The sequence below is a fragment of the Felis catus genome, chromosome A3, assembly GCF_018350175.1.
Source record: "Felis catus isolate Fca126 chromosome A3, F.catus_Fca126_mat1.0, whole genome shotgun sequence".
In the NCBI taxonomy this organism is placed as follows: domain Eukaryota; kingdom Metazoa; phylum Chordata; class Mammalia; order Carnivora; family Felidae; genus Felis; species Felis catus.
The window spans coordinates 109,216,530-109,243,201 of record NC_058370.1 but is presented as its reverse complement, the minus strand read 5'-3'; the positions used below and the strand labels follow the sequence as shown (position 1 = coordinate 109,243,201).

The 26,672-nt window shown below is 43.1% G+C and overlaps 1 long non-coding RNA gene and 1 pseudogene across 2 annotated transcripts in view; one reads left to right on the top strand and one right to left on the bottom strand.

Annotated features, from left to right (window-relative positions):
• Positions 1-300: 300 nt before the first annotated feature.
• On the top strand, positions 301-7,051 carry LOC101099628 (annotated as a pseudogene).
• A 6,201-nt stretch (positions 7,052-13,252) lies between these two features.
• Positions 13,253-26,672, bottom strand: part of LOC123384548 — a 40,181-nt gene continuing 26,761 nt past the window's right edge. Inside the window, exon 3 of one of the 2 annotated variants that reach the window (XR_006595809.1) lies at positions 13,253-13,977. This is a non-coding gene — a long non-coding RNA (uncharacterized LOC123384548). Of the gene's footprint in view, positions 13,978-22,206; positions 25,496-26,672 lie in introns of those variants that run through there. The other variant, XR_006595810.1, reaches the window with a different exon arrangement.

The window sequence follows — 26,672 nt, the reverse complement described above, 5'->3', positions numbered from 1 at the left end:
ACTTTCCACTGAGCTCATGTCTACCTTCTGATGGGCGTACCACTCTACCCCAAATTCAGGTCAGTAACTTGTTCAACTTTGACCAAGAGACATTTTTAAGAAAAGTCCCAAAAAAGCATAAAATTTTGCATATGGCAAAGGCAGTCAATATCTACATAAAACTGATAAACATGCATGATTCCAAGGGAGAAATTTTCCTCTCTGTATTATCTACGATTAAACTTAATATGGTTTATATATCTTTGGTCAATGAATCATCTCCTCTGATTTTCATCCATCCTCTTCACCATTCTTAGGAGTATGGGTCGTACAGTCTCACCATCAGTAAGTCAGGGATGCAGGTTAGGGCAGCTTTAAAAAATCAAATTCAGTTATTGGAGCACAAATACATGACTATATGATGACCTTCTGATGGAGGTGGTCATTAGGTCCTGGGCTAAGAAAACCTCAGAGAGAAGAATAAAGGAGCACCAGGTAGGTGCTGGTGTCCCTATATGACTTGACAAAGCAGTGACGAGTAGATGTGACTTTCATCCATTCATCCCCCATTCTCCCTCCTCAAGCCATTCTTGTCTTCTTCGTATATTCTCACCTGGTTCTTCCTGACCCTGAGTCCTAAAAGAAGCCTAATTTCACTTCTAGATCTCCCTCCATGAAAGTAAAGAATCAATACAAACTGGATCTACTTCTCCTTTTAGAAGTTAGAGGGATTTCTAGCTGAAATCCACATTGGCCAGATGAGATGGTCTTCACGAATGTTAATTCTTACTTTGAGCACAGAATAAGCACAGAATGGGCCATTTGATATGTAAAAACAACCCCAAGTCATCCAGTGAAATGGACAATACTTAGAGCCATGGATACACTGTCTACATACCACCTTCAAATGAATCTTTATTCATTTGTTTAGTCGACAGCAGGAAGCCAACTGCTTCACTTCGGCCCAGAGTGGGGAATGCTAAGACACTGAACAAACTGCATGCAGTTTTCCAAGCTTCAGTAAATTCGAATTAAAACACTGACTGAAAAAGCCCCCAGTACTTTTACATGTTGAGCTGTTGTTGAAACCCTTTTTTCACATGTGATGAGCTCAGATGCAGAATGTTTTGACTCAAATTGCATAAAGGCTTGGCAAAGGCTTGTGGGGAGGAGCACCCTGTCACAGAAAGCAAGAGAAAAACAAGGCTGGGGCTCGGCACATTCTCTCAGAGCACACAGGCCACCGTGGGCCAGGGTTTCTGTTATTAAAAAAGCAAATAGAGACTTCTCTCAACACAGCACTAATTCCCAGGTTACAATAAGTCAACAGACACTTTTGTCATGGCTTCCTGTTACAGAGTGTCCCAACAAAGTACATCCTTGATGGATTGACATCTGTTCTAAAAGGCAGAACAATTAGACATTAGCCAATATCTGTTTCAGTTATGTTAAAGTCACAAATGTTTAAAACGGCCATCATTTCAGAGTTGACCGCATGCAAGATACATATTGCTTTAATAAGTTTATTTAACATCTGGAAGGGATACACATTTTGCTGGGACACACTGTTCTGAGGAGTTTATAAAGGATGCGGTGCTCACAGAGCCCAGGGTTGTTAGCACTGACTCTGCTAGCACTGGTACTCCCCAGCATAGATGCCTATAGTGTGGATCTAGCTGCAGACTTAGGCTCAGATTTCAGTGTTTCCTGAGAAAAGTCCCTGGGAAGGACTATGAACACAGCTCATGATAAAGTTTTTGCCCTCAAAAAGAGCGTCATTCTATTCCTGTGTTTCAGTTGAAACTGTAGGAAATCCAGGTTAAAGAGCTAGATGGCTGCAATGAATGGACCACACAGAATGCCATGCTGAGCTATGTACACTTTGTTTTTCCATTAATGGGGAATCCAGTAAAATTTTAAAAGTTTCTTTGGGTACACGAGTCCAGCAAGAGAGAGGAAGACGAATTCAAGGGAGTAGACAATGTAGGGAGATGTAGGGAGCAATTCAAGGCCTCGAAGTGAATAATGCTGGAAAGAACAGGAAGGAAGGGAAGAAAATAAGAGACACTTCAAAAGAAGAAGTGATAGGGGCACCCGGGTGGCTCAGTCAGTTAAGCATCCGACTTCGGTTCAGGTCATGATCTCACAGTTCATGAGTTCAAGCCCAGTATCGGGCTCTGTGCAGATAGCTCAGAGCCTGGAGCCTGCTTCTGATTCTGTGTCTCTCTCTCTCTGCCCCTCCCCTGCTCATGCTCTGTCTCTTTCTCACTCAAATATAAACATTAAAAAATTTTTTTAAATAAAAAAGAATTGATAGACCCTGATACTGAGCAGAATTCCAAGCAAGAATCTTGAAATTCACCCTAACTGGATCTGCTTAGTCACATGCCCACCCAGAACCAAGCACAAGGACCGTGGAGTCAAATATGCTGATCGGGGTCACATGCTCCACCCCCAGAATCAGGTTCTGTAGAGACAAATGGATCCCCAAACTGAAACGAGGGCTAATGGGCAAAAACTAAATAGAAGCTGCAGGATTAACCCAAATATCTACTATATATTGTTTGGCTGAATCCTTTTCTCTTTGTTTCTCTTTATGACTTTTCTGTTAGATACGATTAAGTGGTTTGCCCAAAAGTTTCAAAAATGTATTATACAGATATCAGAATCGCTGTACTCACCATAGTGTTGAGAAAAGAGAGCAAGTGTTTAACAAAAACTTTTGAAAGGGTAGGAAGGGTGACTAGAGTGAATAGATTCAAATTCTAGACAAACGCAACCCAGTCTTTGCCCCTGAAACAGATTTTAGGAGCATCCTCTAAAGCCAGGTGAATTCTGAGGCTGCCGTGTTCTGCATACTTTCTCCCCTGATTCAGTTGTGGGCTGGGCTGGTGGTTGATGGCTCTACAATACGAGGCTACTTGTCACTCTGGAATCAGTGATGAGGGGTGTGACAAGGTTTGGTGTATCTTTGAAAATTACTTAAAAATGACTCCTGGTTTTGATTTTTCTCCCTACACTATTGCATAAGAAAGTCTTTAGCAACCAGTGGTACGTGCTTCTGAGAAGCACTGACCACAAGTGTCTCAGATTCAAAACACATAGTACTTTGTGGAAAGAAAGGCACCACCCAACACACAGACCCATCCTAATTTTGAATGGACTTAATTTCTGGATTCTAGACACTGCCTCACAATGCTATTAAAAACAATAAAAGAGTCTCATTAAAACTCCGGAGGCTGAGCCCACGAACAGTGACTAACGGAGTTCCTAAGAGAAAGGTATATGGACAGCATTTCTAAATTTTGAGCTGGCTGGCTGGCTGAGGCAGATGATCTCACAGAAGGAATGGTTTTCAAAATATCTGATGCTGACCAATCAGGGCAAACAGCCAACCAACCTCAATGGTCACTGATCTTACATGCTACCTTTCCTCACCCATGGACTGGGCAGACCTAAGAGGGAAACAAACACAAGGCTGTGTTAGAGCAAGAGAAGGCTGCTCTAAATGGGGGAATGGGAAGCCAGCCCATCCCTCCTAATTCAAACCGTTCCAAGGAGAAGACACTGATGAAAAGAAGGAGGGAAAGAAGTTGAAGCAGACATAAGAGGTGGCAGAGATGGACAATGATGAAGCAGAAGCGGGGAAACAGAGGGAGAAGAAATGAACAGAGGAGAGCAGGAAGGGACACGGACACAGAGGAGCAGACTGGGAACAAGGAAGAACAGTGAAGAAGTCCAAGGAAAGGGGAGGCTGAAAATTCAGCCAAGTAGAGGAGGAAAAAGAATGATGATGAAAGGTAAAGCAGAGAAAGAGAGGAGCTAAATCGTGATGAAAAATGGTAACGTTTCATAGTGATTATTGTCGCTCATTCCATATAATGCAGGGGTCAGCAAACTTTTTCTATAACGGGGTAGACAATGAATAGTTAAGCTTTGTGGATGGTACAGTCTTTGTTCAACTCACAACTCCAGTAGCCGGAAAGCAGTCCCAGACAATAAGTAAGCAAATGGGAGTGGCTGTGTTCCAGTGAAACCACAGAAACAGGCACTGGGCTGGATTTGGCCTGTGGATCATGGTTTGCTGACTCCCACGGACGAGGGTGGTTCTGAAATTTCTGGTACCTCCACAGTGCCCAGCATGACACAGGCACAGAAAGCTAGAAAATATTAGAACTTCCTGGAACAGCCATTTTACAGCACCCCCCCCCAAAAAAATGGTCAAAATAGCAGCCATTTTCAATGGCTTTTGAATAACTTTTAACCTACAAAATGACAGTTTCCTGTGATTCAACCTCTCTGCTGCTTGATTGGTCATTTGCTCCCTGGCCCGTATGATACCCCCATGGTCTCTCTCTTCCAAATAGATCCCATGACAATGTACACGGAAGAGAAGCACTAGGTAGCTGATTCAGAGCCATATTCAGTGCTGGCTATTAAGCTTTCAGATTGGCAGAGTTCTCCATCCCCTATAGGTCATGGCTCCAGAGAGTTTCAATCTGGGTCCCAATACTGCTTCAGACATCAGAACCAAAAAACAAAACAAAACAAAAACCCTTTTTGTCTCTTTAATTTATACCCTCCCCTATTTCCTCCCGTTTGGCTCCTAGAATGCCTCTAACTTAACTGCAGATCTAGGTTCATCTCCAATCACCATTAATTTCCCTAAGGGGCTTATGGTGCTTGGGAACAGCTTCAGTGATGGGAGATAACAAGGTGTAGCCGAGGGGGTTCCCCTGGGTGTTGGAGCATGCTTAGCTCTCAAGCTCAGTATCAGAGAGGTAGGGGCTTACTCTGGCCTCAGGCTCAGACTTCTGACAATGACCTCACATTCTCTTGTTTTGTGATTGGGAAGAGCACCTTGCAGCCCCTGACATGGACAATTCTCGCTTGGCCAAGGGTTTCTGTTTGGGGAAGCCAGAGCCACTACTCTATGGCCTCTGAGGCACCATGCAGGTCATGTGAGGTTGATTCTGTGGCTGGTTTTCTTTCTTTCTTTTTTTTTTTTTTTCAACGTTTATTTATTTTTGGGACAGAGAGAGACAGAGCATGAACGGGGGAGGGGCAGAGAGAGAGGGAGACACAGAATCGGAAACAGGCTCCAGGCTCCGAGCCATCAGCCCAGAGCCTGACGCGGGGCTCGAACTCACGGACCGCGAGATCGTGACCTGGCTGAAGTCGGACGCTTAACCGACTGCGCCACCCAGGCGCCCCTGGTTTTCTTTTGTTTATTTTCATTTGGTACCTAGCACGCTGGCCATCCTTCCAAGTTTGTCTTGGCCCCTGACCTCAACCATTCTTCAGCCACCAGTGGTCCTTCTCCCATCATTTCCCAGGGTAGCACAAGCCACCTTGTGAATTACCAGAGTAAAGAAATGGCCCAAGGGACATTGTCTTGAAGCCACACGATTGCCTGTAAGTAAAACTTGATGATGCCAAACATTCAGAAAAGGAAAAGGCAGCACGGGTCTAGCTTGACCACCCGATCTGCATTCCAAGGAGAACGAACACTGAGCTCTTGCGGGAAGGGAATCCTAACGTGTTACTCTCCTAGTCAATAAAGTGCAGAAACCCTTCTGTAGGCATTTTGCCTCTGCAGGAAAAAGTCCAGCTTGTATTTAGGAATGAATGAGTGTGCATGGGTGTGTTTGCATGAGCATATTTTTTTAAAAACATTTTCTAGTAACTGCTGACAACAGCAACCCTAAGCCACCAGACACGCGGTTCTCCCCATCTTGAAATGGCCTGTTTGCTCCCCAGAGAGGCAGCTGTGATGCTCCAAAGAATCATCCATGGCCTCCCCCGTCTCGGAAATCTACATGCCCTGACCCTTACTCCCCGGCCTCATCTGTCTTCCCAGCCTCTCTGCTCCTGTCACGCAAAGTTACTCAATACCCAGTAGGAACTAACCAGAGCCAAGGCACCATGTTCCCACAGCTCCCATCTTGCCATTCACTTTGTGTGGCTCGGTTCCTCTGCACTGCCACCACAGGGCACAGAAGGGGAGAGAGCTCCACATTTCCATCCCCAGCTTTGGGAACCAGATCATTCCTCCTCCTTTGTCCCGCACCAGTCACTACTGCCTCTGGTTGAACCCCTTCCCCACACCCTGCTATCTGCAGCCCAGCATGTGCTATTTTTTGTAACCAAATCTCATGGCAGGCTGTAGGCAATCCGGTCATATCATCAATAGAGCTTCATCTTTTTCAGTCTACTTAGAGCTCAGGTTTAAATCTACCTAAGTAACTCTTTTATCTGCATTATTTTCCATACTCTTTTTTTTTTTTTTCTCTTTGAGGTCTTAGTTGATCCCGTTTGAAATGGTGGAAGAAAGAAGCTTTGTTTAAGATAGTCTGATTTACTATATCTTTCTCGTCTCTGTTTCTTCCTTTGTAAAAGGACTACTTCCTTTGTAAAAGTAACTACCCACTTGAGAAGGGCCCGCTGAGCCCATGCATCTGCAGGGAGCGTATACTGTGCCACTATCCATCCAGACCAGAGCGCAGCATCACCTGCAAGCTTTGCGAGGCTGTCTGCCCCGCCCAGGTCATCACCAGAGAGGTCCAGCCTCGGACCACCCGCTATGATAATCCACCCGGCCAAGTGCATCTACTGTGGCTTCTGCCAGGAGGCCTGCCCTGCGGACACCATCGTCAAGAGCCCCAACTTCGAGTTCTCTGCGGAGACGCACAAGGAGCTGCTGTTCAACAAGAAGATGCTCGACAACAGGGACAGGTGGGAGGCTGTGATCATGGCCACATCCAGGCCAACTACCTCTACCGCTGACGCCGCGCACCCAGCCGGCCTGCCCACAGCACGAGCTGCCCAATGAAAGAGCTCTGCCTTCTCCCCCTACCACCACCCCTACCCCCTGCCAGAAAAAGCATTGCCTCCTTTAGCAGTTGTTTGTTTCCATTGGTGGGGCCATCCTGAGATTTTTTTCTCTTAAGAAGTGAAAGATTACCTCTCCCTCTCAAGAATGCTAGATAATTCATCAGTGTGAAACACGTTCCGGAGCCAGCTCTCTTGTATTCACTAAACCCTCCTTCCCACCTGATTAATAAATATGACTGCAGATGCCACTGGGTTCCTTCTGTTCTTGGAACAGATCCTACTTTTCCAGGGACAGGGTGGCTGACTCACAGCCCCCTGTGCTGCTTCTCTCCTGCTTGTGATAAAACAAACACAAATCAATAATTGTTTTAATGTTTATTTACTTTTGAGACAGAGAGAGAGGGTGGGGGGGAACAAGCAGGGGAGAGGCAGAGAGAGAGGGAGACAGAATCAAAGCAGGCTCCAGGCTCTCAGCTGTCAGCACAGAGCCTGTCACGGGGCTTGAACCCCCAAAATGTGAGATCGTGACCTTAGCGATCATCACCTGAGTCAAAGTCAGAAGCTCAACCAACTCTGACAGCCAGGTGTCCCACAAATCAATACTCTGAAACACACATGTACTCAATATTTTTTAAAAGAACACTTACATATACTAATAAACTGTTCGATTACATTCACCTCTCTTTTGTATTAAAACTATGGTTTTTACATGCTTATTGCTCTAGCGTATTATTATGAACGCATCGCCTTTCACTGGCTCACCCTGTACCAATTTGCCATCATTGTATTCATTATTTGATGTTCACATGTCCACAGCCGGGCGAGTAGAAACTTCATCCAGCACCATACTGATACTCTTGAAATCCCTTTGTTTTCAGGCCACAGCAACAAGATGCTGTTTTTTGTGTGTTTTTTCTTCCTATCCTACAGCCGGACTCAACCAACTTCCAAGAAATCCTGATTGCTTTGAGAACAGAATAATATTAGAAATGACAGTCCAAACTTCTCGCCTGTGTGTTGCAGAGAAGTGCCCAGCCTTTAACGACTGTGGCTTGGGGCCTATTTTGTGACACAGCCAGGAAAGATGTTTTTGTAGGGTAGGAATTCATACTGATTTTCCTTGTAGAGCATATTATGTTGCTATATAGGTTTTAGTCAGCCAAGGTCTCGTAAGAAAAATAGAGTGACAGTTCCTAGATAGTCTAAAGGTAGGTAGTTTTCCAGCTAAGCAGTGAGACAGAAGCCCCCAGAGATACCCCCTCCTCAAGATAGGGGCACACAGCTTTGCACGGACCCTGGAGAGAGAACAGCAGGGCTTACAGCTTCCTTGATGGCACCGCCTGGCTGCCTGGTTTCCTCCCAGAGCTGCATTTCTATCAGGATTAACTCTTCATCTCCACTTTGCTGCTTTACTCCACCTTTCTTTGCCACCCAGCAGCCTTAGTGCTGCTTGTAGGGTGCTCAGGACTGCAGGGGTTTCTAGGACGCAGGATTTTGTTTTCAAACCAAGATAGTCCCAGGCCAACTGGGATGAAGTGGTCACCCCATTGCCAGTGACCTAATAGCAGGACAGCTGAAGGAGTTCATCACTTCTGCACTCTGCTCAGTAGAATACTGGAGGACAGAATAAAAATATGCTTGGGATTTCCATGTAAGGCAATCACTCATGTGAATTTAAGAGTCATGCTGCAGTGTAGACAAAGTCTCTAGCTCATCCAGCCAAGATAATTACATGCAAAGCTGGAAGAGGTTGAGCTGTTTAACCTAGAAAACACACAGCTGTGAACAATTTTCTCATTCAAGAAGCTCTGGTCTTCTAGCTGCAAAGCCTGGTTTCCCCTTCCCTTCATCAGAGGACCCTCTAGAAGGTAGGTCTGCAAAACCAATGCAGGATAGGAGATTCTCCCGGAGGGAGAGGTACAGGGAGTAAAGCCCCCGGACGCTGTCTTTATTACCCACAAACACCCTCTCTCCTTACCCAAAACACCCCCCATCTCTCACCTTTGTGGGATCTCAAGGTCCTTTGGATTCTAGAATCAGCCATTTCAATACAAGGCTTATTTTTCACTTTGAAACGTGAAAACTTGAAACCCAGGGAATATTATTTTATACAATGTCAAACTGAATCTGCTCATTGCAAGATATCACACCACTGGATTTTGGTGTGCAGCCATCCACTTGAAATACAAATGAACATGAACCTTCTATCTAAAATACGTCTTGGGGCACATGGGTGGCTCAGTTGGTTGAGCCTGACTCCTGATTTTGGCTCAAGTCATGATCCCAGAGTCGTAGGATCCAGCCCTGCATTGGGCTCTGCACTGAGTGTGCAGCCTGCTTGAGATTCTCTCTCTCTCTCTCTCTCTCTCTCTCTCTCTCTCTCTCTCTCTCTCTCTCCTTCTGACCCTTGCCCCCATTCACTCTCTCTCTCACATACATACATACATACATAAATAAAGAAAACACTTCTTCATGAGATTTTCCATGCATCAAATAATTGAAAGCCCAAACCACTGGTCAGGTTGTAAAATCGTGAAATTCTCTCAATTCTGAGAAGTAGTTTAAAATTAAACCGAAAAAAATGCCTTATAGTCTCTTAGGAACAGACGCTAGCTGTGGTTTGTCACCCAATATTGAAAAAGCTATGGAGAAAATGATGACCTTGTGTAAGGTGTGTGCACTCTTCCTTAGAATTCTTCCCTCTGAAGGGAAGGTCAGAGGGCCGATCTTGCTGCCCCACGTGGTCCCCACGTGGTCCCCTCGTGGCTGGGAAGTACCCATTCACCACCAACTTTACTTCCAAATACTAGTTTACCATAGCATACTTAATTGTATTTTCTGAAAGAAGTACCTCAATGTTGTATTTTGGCACAAGATAACTATAAACATACAAAAGAAAAGGGTCCCGAGTCATTTGGCCATTTATAGACACGGTACTTGGTGGGGGGGGGGGGGACTTGAAATTCTGTGTCTCATAAATTAAAAAAGTCTTCTGTAAGAGCTCTTGTTGAATTATAGCTGACAACAGCATGAACAGCCTAGTCACGCCACAGAATTCTTTCCAGATCCAGCTTCATAATTCACCCTCTCCCATGAGGTCTTTATTATTACATTTAGAAGACTCTTCTTAATAAGGGTCACTTATGGGATCCTAACTGGGGATGCAAGAGGGAGGAAGTTTAATAGCTTTTCCAGGAGTCACGACATTGTAGAAAACAAATGCTGGATTTTAAGACTAAAAACTTAGCACTGAGTGCAGTTTCCACCAGAAACTAGATGTGCTGCCCTGGGAAAGCTGCTTGCCCTCTCTGAGCTTTAGTTTTCTCATCTGTCAACTGTTCAATGGGTTCAGTAATTTGCAATCCTTTTTATTATTTTCTAAAATCCCCTTTAGGTATTGTGAGAGATGGATGGATGGATGGATGGATGGATGGATGGACGGACAGATAGATAGGCAGATGATGGGTGGGTGGGTATGTTATGGGCTGAACTATGTCTTCTTAAAATCCATTTGTTGATGTCTTAACCCCCAGGATCTCAGAATGTAGCTTTGTTTGGGTCTGTAACAAGGTAATTAAGATACAAGGAAGTCATATGGGTGAGTCCTAATCTAATAGGACTAGTGTCCTTATAAGAAAAAGAAGTTATAAGAAAAGCCGCCTGGGTGACTCAGTCGGTTAAACATCTGACTTTGGCTTAGGTCATGATCTCACAGTTCATGGGTTCAAGCCCTATGTTGGGCTCTGTGCTGACAGTGCAGAACTTGGAGCCTGCTTCAGATTCTTTGTCTCCTCTCTCTCTCTGCCCCTCCCCCACTCATGCTCTGTTTCTCTCTCTCAAAAATAAATAAATATTTTAAAACATTTAAAAAAAAAAGAAAAGGAAAGGAAATTAGGACACACACACACACACACACACACACACACACACACACCCCAAAGATGGCCATGTCTAAGCCAAGGACAAAAAAAAAAAAAAAAAAAAAAAAATCAACCCTGTTGATATCTTGATCTCAGACTTCTGGCTTCCAGAACTGTGAGAAAATAAATTTCTGTTGTTTAAGCCACTCAGTCTATGGTACTTTGTTATGGTCGACCTAGAAAACTAGCATAGGTATATGGATGGATGGATGGATGGATGGATGAATGGATGGATGGGTAGGTGGATGGATAGATAGATAGATAGATAGATAGATAGATAGATAGATAGACAGACAGATAGATAGATAATGTGGACCAGAAAGACCTGTTGTTACTAAGATTCTGGAGTTCAAAGTTAGCAAACCAAATAAGGAGCATCCCTTGTAATGCTATTCTGGCAGAGTCCACAGTTTCTGTGTAGATGTGCTCTGTATTACAAAGATTTTGGTTGCACTTTTCAAAATATAAGAATACCTGAGAACCCCACATCCCCACTTTTCCAAGCCACCAACTCTTTCTACAAGCTCCTAAGAAAACTATGAAACTAGGAGACTCTGGAGTGATGTAAACTCCTCACTGCCAACTGGACCTTGGGCCTGAGCCTTAGCTGATCTTGGCTGATCTGCTGATTTGGGCTGGACATGAATACAGAAAGGACTTCTGTTGCCCAGAAGCCTTGAGCAACCCAGACCAAAAGCAGTAGAGTGGCCAACTTGGCCCCTTCCCTGAGGCTCACACTTTCACCTGGTGGCCTAAGGTCTAACAGCTTGAAAGAGTCAGGAAGAATGAGCCCAAAAAACAAGAGGAACAAAAATTTTCCTCCCTGGGGCTGAGAGCAGCTGGCCTGAGTCATCCTTCCCTGTGCCCTACCCTGTTATTGCTTGGCCTTCCCAGAACAGGATGCTCCCACACGCAATGTAGCCCCAAGCCCTTCATACCCCTCCAGAGGCCTGGGTAGCAAGATTCTAAATGTGAGGGAAAGGATTCAAGAAAGAAAAGCCAGGCTCAATGGCATAAATAAGTAAATGCCTTTAAACTCCCCTAAACTCCCCAGTAATATCCTCCCCCTTGATACTGATCACACTCCTTTTCTCCAACCATAGAGCTGTGGAGGTGGGGTGGAAAACCCAGAGAGTGACCTGATAAAAGCACTTTGTGAATGCAAATAAGAGGTCATTACCAAGAGGTTTCATTACCAAGATGTCTGTGTTTTTCATTAACAAATATTCAGTGCATCTCGATGCCAGGCACTGTTCTAGGTGCTCATCCCACTGGAGCTTACATTCCGGCCCTGGTACAGAGGGTAAGAATAAAGTGTGGCACCTCAGAGCCTGGCAATAATTAACTATATTACCTCTCTTCTGGATTCCAGCTGTCCCTTATGTGAAGCATTCTTTTTGTGTTGTCTGAGGTTAGCATCCTCTGTACATCTAGTCCCCTTTGAAGCCCTCTGGAAACAAGGCCCTGCTTCACACACTGCTGGGCTGTCAATAGCTCCCAGCCCAACACCTACTCACATGCAAGTTGTTAAATGTTTGTGGAAGGAAGGAAGGAAGGAAGAAAGGAAGGAAGGAAGGAAGGAAAAGGGGGAGGGAGGAGGGAAACTTCTTATGGCTTGCTTCGGGAGACTTCTTACTTACTCAAGGAAGAATTAACTTTTAATGATCGGTTATACCTTTTGAAGTCTCCACATCACAACTGCCACCTGTTCATACTGTGGACCAACCCAACTGAAATGAACTTACATTTTAATGTGACATTTTGCAGAGCAAAGAATAAATCAGCAAAGGGCTCTCAGAAATAGACCATACCATTATATCACCAAGAGTGATCATTTCAGCAGTCTCTGACACTGCATGCCCTTAATATATGAGGCAGTCATTGGAGGGGCTTTCCCAAATGCTATTGTCATAAACAATCAGATTAATATAGGGGATTTTTCTTGCATTTGTTTGGAAACACTTCATCCTGATGTAGAACATTCAAGCCTCACCACTTACAAATAAACTCCAGCCTTTCCTCTCAGTTGTCCCTTAGCCTTCCATCTCACCCCATCTGAAGCAACAAGCATGCTTAATTTTGCTTTGTTGCCCTCCTAATATAGAAAGCAGTTCAGGTCAAGAAACTGAGAGAATGTGAGTGCTGACTCTATATGTTTTTGGTTATTTGTGGTTTCCTGTGTACTTTCTCTAGTGTAGACTTTCCCCCCTTCATTTCCTTACTCCTCAGGCCCTTAGGATTGTACGAGTTTATTTTTCTAACCTTAAGGGAACGGATTCTTAACTTATTCACAGCCATGAGAGGCCTACCAGATTTCAACAACCACAGAATTCCATCAGGAGTCAAGATTTCCCAATCACAAGGCTGAGGGGCCTTCCTGGGGCCATTGGGCTCAACACTGCCTCCTCACAGGGCCCATGGGCCACCCAAGATGGCTAGCTGGCTGCGTCATCCTTTTTCTCTCCCAGACAACCATCTTGGAAAGAAAGAAAAACGAAAGGTCTCTTTGAACGTACCCATTTCTTTCCCAAATAATTGTGTTTAATGAATCCCTTATTAGGCCAAATCCAATGCACTGAAATATGGGCGGAGCATGGCATTCTGCACAAAAGGGGTTTGAAAACAGCCAGTAGCTAGTGTGAGGAAAGCACATGTGAAAAGACCTGGTGAGGAGTTTCCCATCGGTGGCCAGAGGTCCACCACTGCCTCGCTGTTTGCAGATTTGGGCTGAGCTATGCCTCACATTGTTCATGTAAAGAAAAAGCGGCTGTTCTCCCTGAGTGCCCCTTCCCTGCTCCAAATGGCTGCGATCAACAGCCCCAAGACCCTAATTGCCACAGCCTATTAGAAATAATGAGACTTACATGGCAGAAGCCAAGGGTAAAAGCGACATCTCACAACACGAAAGGTTAATATCAACATATACTGCCAGTGAGTGCAAAGGGCACGTCAATTGGTGGCTCATTACCGCGGGTTGACCCATGGGGAAAGTGTCATTCCGAGGAGAGGCTCTCTCAGGATGTGGCAGCAAAAGTTACAAAAGATAAGGACTTGCCTGTGGAACACGCTGAACTAATGAGAGCTGGAAATTGTTTGAAACATCCCGATGACCTCACAGATGGGGGATGCTGATTAAGGTGGCTACATGAGGCTCCTTTCTTGTCTGACAGCCCATTGAGAAGCTTTGGTGAGATGTGACTAACCGGCCGTGAAGGTGTCTCCATCTTCCCTGACATGGTCCATGCTTTGGGCAAAACAAACATGAAAAATAAGTCTAAACCGACATGCATGTTTGAGTTTCGTTTTCAGGGACATATTTTGGGAAAAGAGCCCTGGTCGGGCTGTTAGCTATGATTCCTTTATGGCAAAGGGGGTTTGTGACTACTTGCGTGACTAATCGCATGACTGCGCTGGGGGTGAGCCAACGGCAAATTTAGGTCTTGAACACTTGACAAAACAACTCTACTGTTCTGGGGGTGAAATTCTATGGAGCTTCATGTGTAATTAAAAGAAAGTTTCACAAGAGTCTATACCTCGGTCATTCAATGCTGATATGTGGCACAAAGAACGGACTTTGCCACATCAAAACACATCCATGAAACAATAGGGAAATGAAACCAGATTTTTGTTTGCTTTGCCAGACGTTTTCTGAGACAGAGACGTTCAAAGAAGAAACCCTGGAGCTCTCTTGACCTTCATTTAGAGCCTGAGACTCTGAAAAGAGATCACCATTACTGATGTTCTGCCCCTCTCTCATTCTACGGATAAGGATGAGAGTGGATCTCATACTGCTTTTCTTAATGCCTTCTCTAGAAAAGCTGTAAGTAATGCCTGCCCATTTACCACTTCACTTAAAATTGCAAGAATCATTCATGTCTTGCAAAAAAATAGTCAGATCTCAGAAAAAGAGCTTATCACTATATTTAATAAGGTCATACAAGGGTTTTTATAATGCGATTTAGGAAACTTTTATTGAAGCATTTCTAACTGGTTGTACTAGTCACAGATTGCTTTATAACAAATTATCACAAAACATAGTGACTTAACAATTCATTTTTTAAAGTTTATTTTTTTGTGGGGGGAGGGGCAGAGAGAGAGGGAGAGAGAGAATCCCAAGTGGGCTCCATGCTGTCGGCACAGAGCTTGATGAGGGGTTCAATCTCATGAACCATGGAATCATGACCTGAGCTGAAATCAAGAGCTGGACGCTTAACCAACTGAGCCACCCAGGTGCCCCAACAATGAACTTTTATTATCCAACATAGTTTCTGTGGACAATCTCATAGGGTTGCAGTAAGATGTTGACCAGAGCTGTGATACTGTGTGAAGGCTTGTCTGGGGCTGGAAGGTTTGCTTCCAAGGTAGCTCACTCACATGTCTGGCCAGTTAGTGCTGATTGTATTCAGGAGGCCTCAGTTCCTGCCACATCCTCTCTATACAGCTACTTGAGTATCCTTACAACATGGCCACTAGCTTCTCCCAAAGTGATAATTCAAGAGAGAGAAAGATGGAAGCCACAACTTCTTTACTGGTCCAGCCTCAGAAATCATGCACCATCATATCCATAATATCTTAGTGATTACACGACTCAGCCAATATTTGATGCAGGAAGGGACTACCATGGGTGTGAATATGAGGAGGCAAGAATCTTTGGGAGCCATCTTGGAGACTGAATACCACACCACTTTTTAAAATACTAAAAACATATGGTTAAAAAAATGTAAGGAATGTGACTGTTGATCCAGTCAACCAGAATTCTTCAAAGGAGACAAAACCAAAAAACAAAAAGTCCATGGTAAAATTTCTGAGAAAATATACTCCATTCAACTAAAAAGATTTTTCTACTCATGTATATCTATACTTTGTGCCTTTAAGGTCAAAGTGAAGAGATTAATTAAGAAATTATACAAGGGGGCACCTGGGTGGCTCAGTTGGGCATCCAACTCTTGATTTTGGCTCAGGTCACAATCTCACAGTTCATGAAACTGAGCCCCGCCTTGGGCTCTGCACTGACCGTGTGGAGCCTGCTTGGGATTCTCTCTCTCCCTCTCTCTCTCTCTCTTCCATTACTCTCTCTCTCTCTCAAAATAAATAAACATTTTTCCAAAAAAGAGATTATATAAGAGAAGTTAATCTTTATAGATTTCTTTTTTAAAAAGTTTTTTTGGAACAATTCTTTTGGCCTCAAGAGCAGGATTTATTACCTAAAGCATCTAGAAAATTTCACTTTTGAAATGTACTTTTGAAGTACATATCCATGGAGTGGTTTACAATCATTCACCAATGTGCCAAGCACAGAGAATTCAAGAGGAACAAGATGGAGAAAATCAAAATTGGCTAATCCATTTTAGGGAGAGACACCCTCTTTGGGGGAATGGACTTGATAAACCTACTGAGGAGTCCCTGTGAGTATGGATGTGACCAAGGTTTATACATGTTCTATATATATTAGAACAAAACTGGTTTATAAAATTTATCAATATTTCATCTCATAAAAGAAATTCTAATTTACTTGAACCACTTTAATGAATTAACTCTTCTTGTTTCTCTATAGAATATTATAGACTAGTTCACCTGCTTCAGTATGATCACAAAATTAGATATTCCATGCTTCAATTTATATCAAATTCCTATTTTCTGAAAAAGAATTACAACTTTCTTTTTTTTCTTTTTCCAACATGTATTTATTTTTGGGACAGCGAGAGACAGAGCATGAACGGGGGAGGGGCAGAGAGAGAGGGAGACACAGAATCGGAAACAGGCCCCAGGCTCTGAGCCATCAGCCCAGAGCCCGACGTGGGGCTCGAACTCCCGGACCGCGAGATCGTGACCTGGCTGAAGTCGGACGCCCAACCAACTGCGCCACCCAGGCGCCCCAAGAATTACAACTTTCTTAAACCTCTTTTCTTTCTGACTCCCACCCTAACTTCTCTGACCTAAATAAATGGAGAGATGTAGCATGTTCAGAGATTAGAAAACTCTGTATTATTAAAATGGTAACATTGCCCAAATTCCCTCCAAGATTCAACACAATGATACTTAAGTATCCATATTTTAAAAATGTCAATCCATACTGACTATAATACACAAAAATCAACTCAAAATGAAACCTGTAGCCTAATGTGAAACCTGAAACTATGAAACTTCCAGAAAACACAAGAAAAATATCTTAGCCCTCGGGCCAGCAAAGATTTCTTAAATATGACACCAAAAGCATTACCTGTAAAAGATGAAATGTTGACAATTAAACTTTATCAAAATCTAAAACTTTTGCTCTTTGATCAGACACCAGTAAGAAAATAAAAAACAAATAAAATACTGGTAGAAAACATTCACAACACATTCACATCTGCTAAAGAACTTCCATCCAAAAAATATAGAGAACTCTTAGACTTCAAAATGATATGCACAGACTCTTCACCAAAGAAGAGATATAAATGGTCAATAAATACATGAAGAGATGTCCAACATCATTAAACCTCATTGTGGCAAATGTATAATAATGCAAATTACAACCATAATAAGGCACCATTCCACACACATTGGCTAAGATTAAAAACACTGAGCACATTAAGTCTTTGCAATTACGTGGAGAAACTCTTACACACTGGTGACAGGAATATAAAATGGCACAATCACTGCCAAAACAATTTGGCAGTTTCTTAAAAGTTAAATATACACCTACCATGCAATGCCCAATCATTTCACTCCTAGGTATTTAACCAATGAAGCAAAAAATGTATGTCCACACAAATACTGTACATGAATTTTCAGTTTTTGTTGTTAATTTTTTTAATGTTTATTTATTTTTGTAGGAGAAAGAGACAGAGTGTGAGCAGGGGAGGGGCAGAGAGAGAGGGAAACACAGAATCTGAAGCAGGCTCCAGGCTCTGAGCTGTCAGCACAGAGCCTGACGCGGGGCTTGAACTCACGAGCTGTGAGATCATGACCTGAGCTGAAGTCAGACGCTTAACTGACTGAGGCACCCAGGCGCCCCTATACATGAAAATCCTTAGCAGCTTTATTTGTAATAGCAAAAAATTAGAAACAATCCAACTGTCCAACAGGTAAATGGATTAATAAATGGTAGTATATCCATACAAGGGAATACTATTCATCAAGTAAAGGGACGATTCATGGATATACACAACATGACTGAATCTCAAAATCATTGGACTAAATGAAAAAAACCAGGCCAAAAAAAAAAAAAAAAAAGGCAGACAGATGGGCTCAGGTTTCAATTTCACCTGGCTATGCAACATTGAGCCGTGACTCACTCTACTTGCTTTAGTTTTCCCACCTGCTAAATAGGAATAATAATACCAATAATGATTAATAATAATAATAATAATAATAACAATAATTGCTACCACTTATTGAGTACTTAATATGTTTCAAGGTCTTTACTTGCAATATCCCCTTGAATCCTCACAACTCCGTGATATTTGAGATAATGCATGTTTAGTACTTACCACATGACTCAACAAATTATAGTTATCATTTTACTTTCTTACTGGTTTCTTGTTAATATTAAATAAATATATGTTGAGACCCAACTATGTTCAGGCCCTAAGGAGAGATACAAAGATAATAAGATTGCATCCCTACCCTCCAAAGACTAACAATCTACGACTGAAATAAAAACATATACACAGGTAACTGTAACATGAGTAGCATTAAAAGAAGCAAATATTGGGGTGTCGAGGTGGCTCAGTCGGTTAAGCATCCAACCCTTGGTTTCAGCTCAGGTCATCATCTCACCATTCATGAGATCAAGTCCCACACCGGGCTTTGCGCTGACAGCACGAAGCCTGCTTGGGATTCTCTCTCTCCCTCTCTCTCTGCTCCTCCCCTACTCGCATGCACATGTGTGTGCTATCTCAAAATAAATAAATAAACTTAAAAAAAAAAAAAAGAAACAAATATGGTGCTGTGAGAGAGGATCATGGGAATTCCCATAGAGGAACTAGTGCTTAAGCTGTATGGCGGCACCACACCAGCAAAAGCTGCTAAAGCCCCAGCACCTTGCCTACTATTCAGGCCTTCCAAGATCTGACCTCATTGCTCCCATTTATTTTCACACAACTTGTGCTCCACTAATACTGTGCTATTTGCTGTTCTTCCCACACTCTTGCTTTCTCTCTTCAAGCTATTATGTCCAGAGTTTCTTTGTGCCTCAGCTACCAGGCTTTCCACTCCCACCTGGTGAATGTTCAACAAGCAGGAGATGAGGGTCTATGTTAGTAGCTGACAGGAGGTTACCAGAGATAAACATACGTGTGTCATTCATTAAAACAGTCATGGATAATGATAAAGGGAACGGAGTGAGAAAACTAAGGAAAGAATCTTGGGGAATACTTACCCGTAGGTGTTGGAAGAAGAAAAATAGAGAAAGAACAAAGAAGTAGGAAAGGGTCAAGAAATGCATGCACATGAGCCAAAGCAGAACAATGCTTCAAAGAGGAGAGGAGCAGCTAATAGCAACAGCAAATGCACCGCAGTGGTTAAGAGCATGGACTTTGGAGCCAGAGCTTCTGGGTTCGATTCTCCATTTCCTCATCTGCCAAATGGGGCTACAAATGGACACTACCACATTAGGTTAGTTCATCTGAGCACTGCTAACACCTGCTTATATAGACAGCCCCAAGAAGATGAGAAGTGTAAGGAAGACTGATGGATTCAGTAGTTAGGACTTGAACTGGAGCCATTTTTGGAGAGCACTGGGGGAAGGGGGCAGAAGTTTGGTAAGAAAATAAATACTAAGAGAGTGAACCAATGATGAACAACCAGTATCCCTAAGACCACAGGTGAATCTTTCTAACATGACAAAAGGGTCTGGTCACCTTCAACCTCTCCAGTTCCTAAGTACTCTCTTGTATTCCAGATATGAGAGTGAGGCTATAGGTCAGCCAGGGTCCCCATTTGACAGGGACCTCCAAGCAAGTGGCCCAGAAAGAAACAGTGGTTTTCTCAGTTGGCTGAGGAGTCTGAATGCAGCTATACTTCTCTTCTAGAAATAATGCCAGGGTATAGTTTCTGTTTCTCAGATTAAGAAGCTTCCCCATTAGAAACCCATCCCAGGAAGGAGAGAAGAGGAGAAATCCTAGACAATTGTTCATAAAGACTGACTTAACGGTTCTCTCCAAAGCTTCTTTTCCAATGGTGCCCTTGATGGGCAGCCCCCATGGCGACCTAAATTTAGCTGTATTAACATATTGATGTATTGATGTAAGTATTGATGTAACTAAGTATTGCTCTTGTCCTAACTTTCCTGCTATTTCCAAGGGACATCTCAACCACTTACATCACGTCCTTCAAAAATGCATCTTTGAATGAGATACACTGAATTTCTCTGTGCTTCTACGTTTTCTGTGAGCAATCAAAAATGTCTTTTTTATGGCATTGAATTCTTTAGAATTTATTAGATTCATTGAAATCCCTACATCATTCAGGGGGCTTTTGTTTCAATGCTGATAGTGACAGAAAAAATATGTGAAAATTAGAATGAGTATCTTCATCCTGTATGCTCACAGAGGGACCCAAAGAAGCCAAAAACACATACTGAATAATAGATATTTGCCTTCTCTGAAAGGTACTGTTGTATCTTTAGATATCTTGCTGTTGCAAGAGTTAGGGTAAGCAGGTTATCCCCATGACTTTGAACAAGTTAAGTTCATCAGGGTTTCAAGTAAGAATAAGACCGGACCACAGAGAACTAAAGTAGAAGCCAGAAGAGATGATGTTATGAAGAAATTGCAACTCTGAACACGGAGCATAAATTCCTACATTTTTTCCAGAAAGTGTCAGGGCCACAAATCATAAAACTTATTTTAAAATACCCTTTAACCTAAAAATCTCCCTCCTAAGAATTTATTTTAAGGAAGAAGTTCAAGAGAGGCCAAACAGAAAGCTATATATGGTAAGATAATTTTGTAGTGCTATTTCTAATGGGAAAAAAAAAGTGAGAGTAACAGACAATGGACAAAGTTTTGTAAAATAGGATGTTAACAGAACAAGTATTACTGACTTTTCAAATGGTAATTATGAAGTCTACAAACACACAGGGAAATATTTTCCATATTTTAAAATATGATAAGGAAAAAAAAAACCAGGACATAAAAATGTGCATACACTGATTACTAATCCATAAAAGATTATATGAATGTCGGCAAGAAGTGGAAAGTAATATGTAAAAATGAAAAGTTATGTTAAGATGAGATTATGAATAGATTTTTTTCTTTTCCTAAAGATGTGTCGACTTCTGCTTCCAGGAAGATTGAATACGTGTAATTTTCCGTTCTTCCCACGAGCTACAACTAAAAATCCTGCACATTGTATATAAAGCAAACATAAGAAAACTCTGAAAGGAGGAGAGAAGAAGGCAGGCCAGCTAGGGATGTTAAGACCCACGGAACAACATGACGGTGAGTTCCATGGGCTTTCTCTTCTCCATACACCCCAGACTTGGAACCGAAGAAGACGGCAGCCCAGAAACAGCAACAGGCGCAGACAAAAACAAAACAAAAAACAACCAAAGACTGCTGTCTTAAGCCAAAGGGCTAAGAAAGGGTGGCCTAGAAAGCCAGAAAAGCTTTAGACAATTTAGATGATTATCACTCTACTCCAGCCAAACACCACAGAAAGACCTATGGGCCCACCCTCACCCACATGTGCAAAGGCTGAATGAGAGCTGGGTTATCCACTCTTGCCAGGTTGTACCAAACTCCTGACAGGGTGGTATTAGAGAAGACCAGTACTTTAGGAAACCAGTACTTTCATTCCTACTGGCCAACAGTATACATCCCCTCCCCCCCAATCATTGTGGGAAGCCTGGTTTTCCACTCCCACCTGGCAATAACATGGCCCCACCATCTACCCCACAGGGTAGTGTGAGAGTCAGGTGGACAGTCAGGACCTTATTTATCCCCCAGGGGTAATGGGGGGGGGGGGCCGCACTCTTACTATAGCATCACTAAAGACTACCTTTAGTGAAAGGGAGAGCTGGAGCTCCCTCTCCTGCCCAGCAGCCATGAGGAGCCACCCTGGCAAGTGTCAATGAAGGCTAAGTGGGGACTCTGGACTTCCACCTCCATTGGAAGTAACAAAGCAGTACTCTCCCCTACCTTCCTCTGCCAGAGTGATGTCAGAAAAAGCCAGCTACAACGGATCATTTCAATAAAATCCAGGGTCTCATAATTAGGAAATGTCCACGTCTGGGGGCACCTGTGTGGCTCAGTCGGTTAAGCAACCGACTTCAGCTCAGGTCATGATCTCATGGTTCATGAGTTCGAGTCCCGAATCAGGCTCTGAGCTGCCAGTGCAGAGCCTGCTTGGGATTCTCACTTCTGTCCTAGCTCTCTGCCCCTCCCCACATGTGTGTTTTCTGTCTCTCTCTCTCTCTCTCTCTCTCTCTCTCAAAAATAAATAAATAAACTTTAAAAAAAAAAGTCCACATTTTAATTATAATCACCCATACTACCAAGTACCAGGAATGTCTCTGACTAGATGAAATAAAACCATCAAGGATGCCACCATGATGAGAAAACTATTAAAATTATTGGACAAAGATTTAAAAGCAGCCATATGTAATGCCCAGAGCAGCCACTGAAAAGCTATACAAGAGATACACTTTCAAACACTATAGATAAATCACTACAGAATTCTTTAAAATGTTTGAATAACCCATAGGAGGGCAGAAAAATGAAAAACAGAACAAACAGAAAACAGAAAATAAAATGGCAGACTTCAGCCCTAATATATCAATAATTACGTGAAATGTACAAGGTCTAACTATACCAATGAAAAGACAGAGGCTAGCAGAGGAGATTTCCAAGCATGATCCAACTATGTTCTGTAAACAAGAAACTCATTTCAAACATTACATTGGCAAGTTGAAAGTAAACCACATATGAGATGTCACTAAATACCTATCAGAAAAGCTAAATAAAAAAAAAACAGCAATGATGCCAAATGCTGACATACATGTGGAGAAACTGAGTCACTCATCCATTACTGGTGGGAGTGTAAAATGGTACAGCCAGTTTGAAGACAATTTGCCAGTTTATGAGGAAACTAAGCATTTAATTTTCTTACAAAACTAAGCACTTAGTTTTCTTTTAAAACTAAACTATCCCAAAACTTAGCAATTGTATTCTTGGGCATTTATCCCAGAGAATCAAAGACTTACATTATACAAAAACCTGCATATAACTGTTTATAACAGCTTCATTCATAATAGCTCCAAAACTGGAAAAAACTCAGATGTCTTTCAACGGATAACTGGTTAAAAAAAAAAAAAAGAAGAAAAGAAAAGGAAAGGAAAGAAAAGAAAAGAAAAAAGAAAAAAGAAGAACAAACTGTGGTAAACCCATACCGTGGAATATTACTCAGCAATAAAAAGAAACAAACCATTGGTACATACAACAGCCTGGATGAATCTCTGAATTATGCTAAAAGGGAGGAGTCAGTCCCAAAAGGCCACATACTGTATGATTCCACCTATATGCCATTCCAAAATGACAAAATGACAGAACTGGAAAACAAATGAGTGGTTACCAAGGATTTAAAGAGGGGATGAGGGTGAGGAAGAGGTGGGCATGGCCCTAAAAGGGCATCAGGAGAGACCTTTGTACTGATGGAATGTTCTGTATCTTGACTGTATTGCTGTCTGTATCCTGGTTGTAGGATTGTCTTGTAAGTGCTCGAGATGTTTCCTTTGCGAGAAACTAAGTAAGCAGCACACAGGATCTCTCGGTATTATTTCTTACAAGTGCATGTGAATCTCTAATGGTCTCAACATAAAAAGTGTTTTTTTACGTGTCACACTCTTTTTTATAGGAGACCCTTGGTATTTCAGAATAACAAATCCAAACCTTCAGAAATCCCCAAATACCAGGAAACGGACATGCTCATGCAGGCTTTGTCCCGCATCACCTTTCCCACAGAATCACCCATCCCCACGCATCCTCGGTCCTCCCCACTCAACTTGTGCCAGAGTTCACCCCTGCCTTTACGTCCATTTCCACAGCACGATCCTTGTGACCCGAGTCACTGCACCCACGAACAAATTGGGAGCCCTGGTGCTGCTTCAGGAAGCAACAGATGCCAGGTCCTGGGCTGCTCAACTCCATACCTCAGTAAAATGCCAAATCGCTGGAAAGATTAGTGAGCACCGTGGTGCTAAATGCAGAGGAACCAAGGGCACGCCACGTCCTCATTGTTTTTTGTTTGGTTGGTTGGTTTTGGTTTGTGTGTGTGTGTGTGAATGAAATGGATCATTGGTGTCTGTTCAGATGTGCCAACCAGGTAGAAATGACACCAGGTAGAAATTATTCAGAAGTGAAGCAAATGAAGGTCTCCCATTTGTGGTGTACTCTCAATCTGAAGTTTGCTTGAATCTTTCACTGGAGAGTTACAGCCAAGACCTTCATCTGATTCCATCTGACTTACAAGGTAAACACCAGTCACACCTCGCTACCAACTCCTTATATTTACCTAACGTGTCCTCTTAGCCCAGGCTGCTGAAACAAAAATACCAGACGCAGGGTGGCTTATACACAGCAGACATGAATTTCTCACAGTTCTGGAGACTGAAGTGCCCACGTGGCCGGGTTCCAGTGAGGGCTCACTTCCTGGGTTATAGACAGCTGCCCTCTCCCTGTAACTTCAAGTGGCGGAAGGGACTGGAACACTCTCTTGGGTCTCCTTAATAAAAATCCTGATTATTATTTTTATAAAAGAAAAACCAGGATCAGAGCCTCGCCACTGTCAGAACCTCACGGTAGCACCCAGAGGTGCTGGAGACAATAGGGGGAAAAAAAGAACGAATCTTCCTGTGGAGTCAGACTGACGAGGTGGGGGTCCTTGACAAGGGCAGGATCAAAAAGACTGCTTAGCCAGCACCTGTTGCAACCGTGCATGGGGCCCCGTGCCTGTCAGCGGCTGAAGGCCCTCTGAGCACCTCCCCCGATGAAGTCCCAGCTGGATGCCGGAGCTGTTTTTTTAACCCTAACAAGATCTGTCATTAAACGTTACTGGAGCCTGACTTTGCCTCTTTCCCTCCAGGCCCCGCTAGTGGAGGTCAGAGGTCACACCATCCATCCACACAGGCTCCTGGGCCCCAGCTTTTGTTCACCAGGCCTCATAGTGATGATGGGGAAGCACTCTCTTGGCCCTTGGAGGCCATACAAGAAACCAGCGAACCATGGTCCTTAACGAACTGGGCCACTCCACGGCCAGCCGGCAACAACCACTTATGATATTTACAGCCTTCTGTCTGCACAGATTAAACACAGGGAACAAAAAATGGAACTCCTTTGTCTGGTAAACTTATGTCATTCCTTGTTAAGACAAATTGAGAACAAAACTCGATTTTGTTGGGAAACGTTTGCTTCTAAAGACAGTCTTGGATGAGGATAGGAGCATTTCTGGGGACAAGGACATCTTGTACAATATTATGAATAAGTGACTGTGTTCTGATAATTTCACAAATACTTTAGCTGTATTGTTTTCTAGCAACAGAATATATTTTGGCCAAGAGCACTATTTCTCACTTGTTCATTGGCAATTAGTGTTGTAAACAGATACCTCATGGGCACATTCCTCAGCAAAGAATCAACACCACAGCAACATGATCTTGGCAGCCCGAGTTATCACTTTTTGTTTGAAATGTAGACATTTTTCTAAAGATCCGTCGGGGCTTTGGGTGCTGAGGTCGAGGGAAGGGTTCCATTCACTGTCTTTGCAACTTGAGAACCATGGATCTAGGGACAATACATTTTGGCAGAGAAACACTTTTTATTTTTCCAGAAAAAGCATATGCACAAACCCAGTATGTCAATTTAAACCCAGAAGTGCTTTTTAAAAAAAAAAAAATTTTTAATATTTTTATTTATGTTTGAGAGAGAGGGAGAGACACAGAGCACAAGTGGGGGAGGGGCAGAAAGAGGGGGAGACACAGAATCCGAAGCAGGCTCCAAGCTCTGAGCCGTTAGCGCAGAGCCCGACGCAGGGCTTGAACTCATGAACCGCGAGATCATGACCTGAGCTAAAGTCAGATGCTTAACTTACTGAGCCACCCAGGCGCCCCCCAAGAAGTGCTCTGATTTACACCAAGTAGGAGACCAGAGCTCCCCTGACCTGCAACCCTACTTCTGGTGCCACCCCAACTCCACTGCCCCCACCCACGGTATCCCCTAAAGAGGCTCTGCAGAACACAGCTGAACAACCACAGCTCTACCAACTGTGTCTGGAACTAGTTGTCAGAAGACCTGGGTGCCTAACGGATCTTCCACAAAGTTTCTTGAGCTAGGAGAAGGCCCATGGTCTCACTGTGTCTTCGCTTTCTCATCCAGTAAACGTGGCTTCCTTATTCCACTGCCTAATGGGACTGTGATCAGTGTTGAACAGAGAGGACAACGTGCTGCTAAATCTCTGGCACCCTCCCCCTAAGGTGTGGAGGTTGCTGCTCCTAATGGTTGTTTTATAGACTAACTTGAGACATAATGCACACATAACTCTCCCGCTGAAAGTGAACAACTCAATGGCATCAGTACATTCACAGTGTTCTAATCGTCACCACAGTCCCCATCAGAACGTCTTCGTCACTCCTCATTTCTCCCCACTCCCCCACGGTGCCTCAGACTTTCTGTCTGCAGAGATCTGCCAATTTGGAGATTTCCTATAAATGGAATCATAGATCCTTAGCAACTAACTTTTATCATTTAGGGTTACTTTCAAGGTTCATCACTACTTCATGTCTTTTTATTGCCGGATAGTCTGTTGTGTGGATGTACGCTGTTTCGCTAAAGGACGTCTGAATGGTTTCCATGTTTGAGCTATGATGAATAATGCTGCTGTGAACATTAAAAACATCAACAAGGTTTTGGTTTTGCATTTTTGCATTTTTGCATTTAGTTTTTCATTTCTCTGATTGTATCC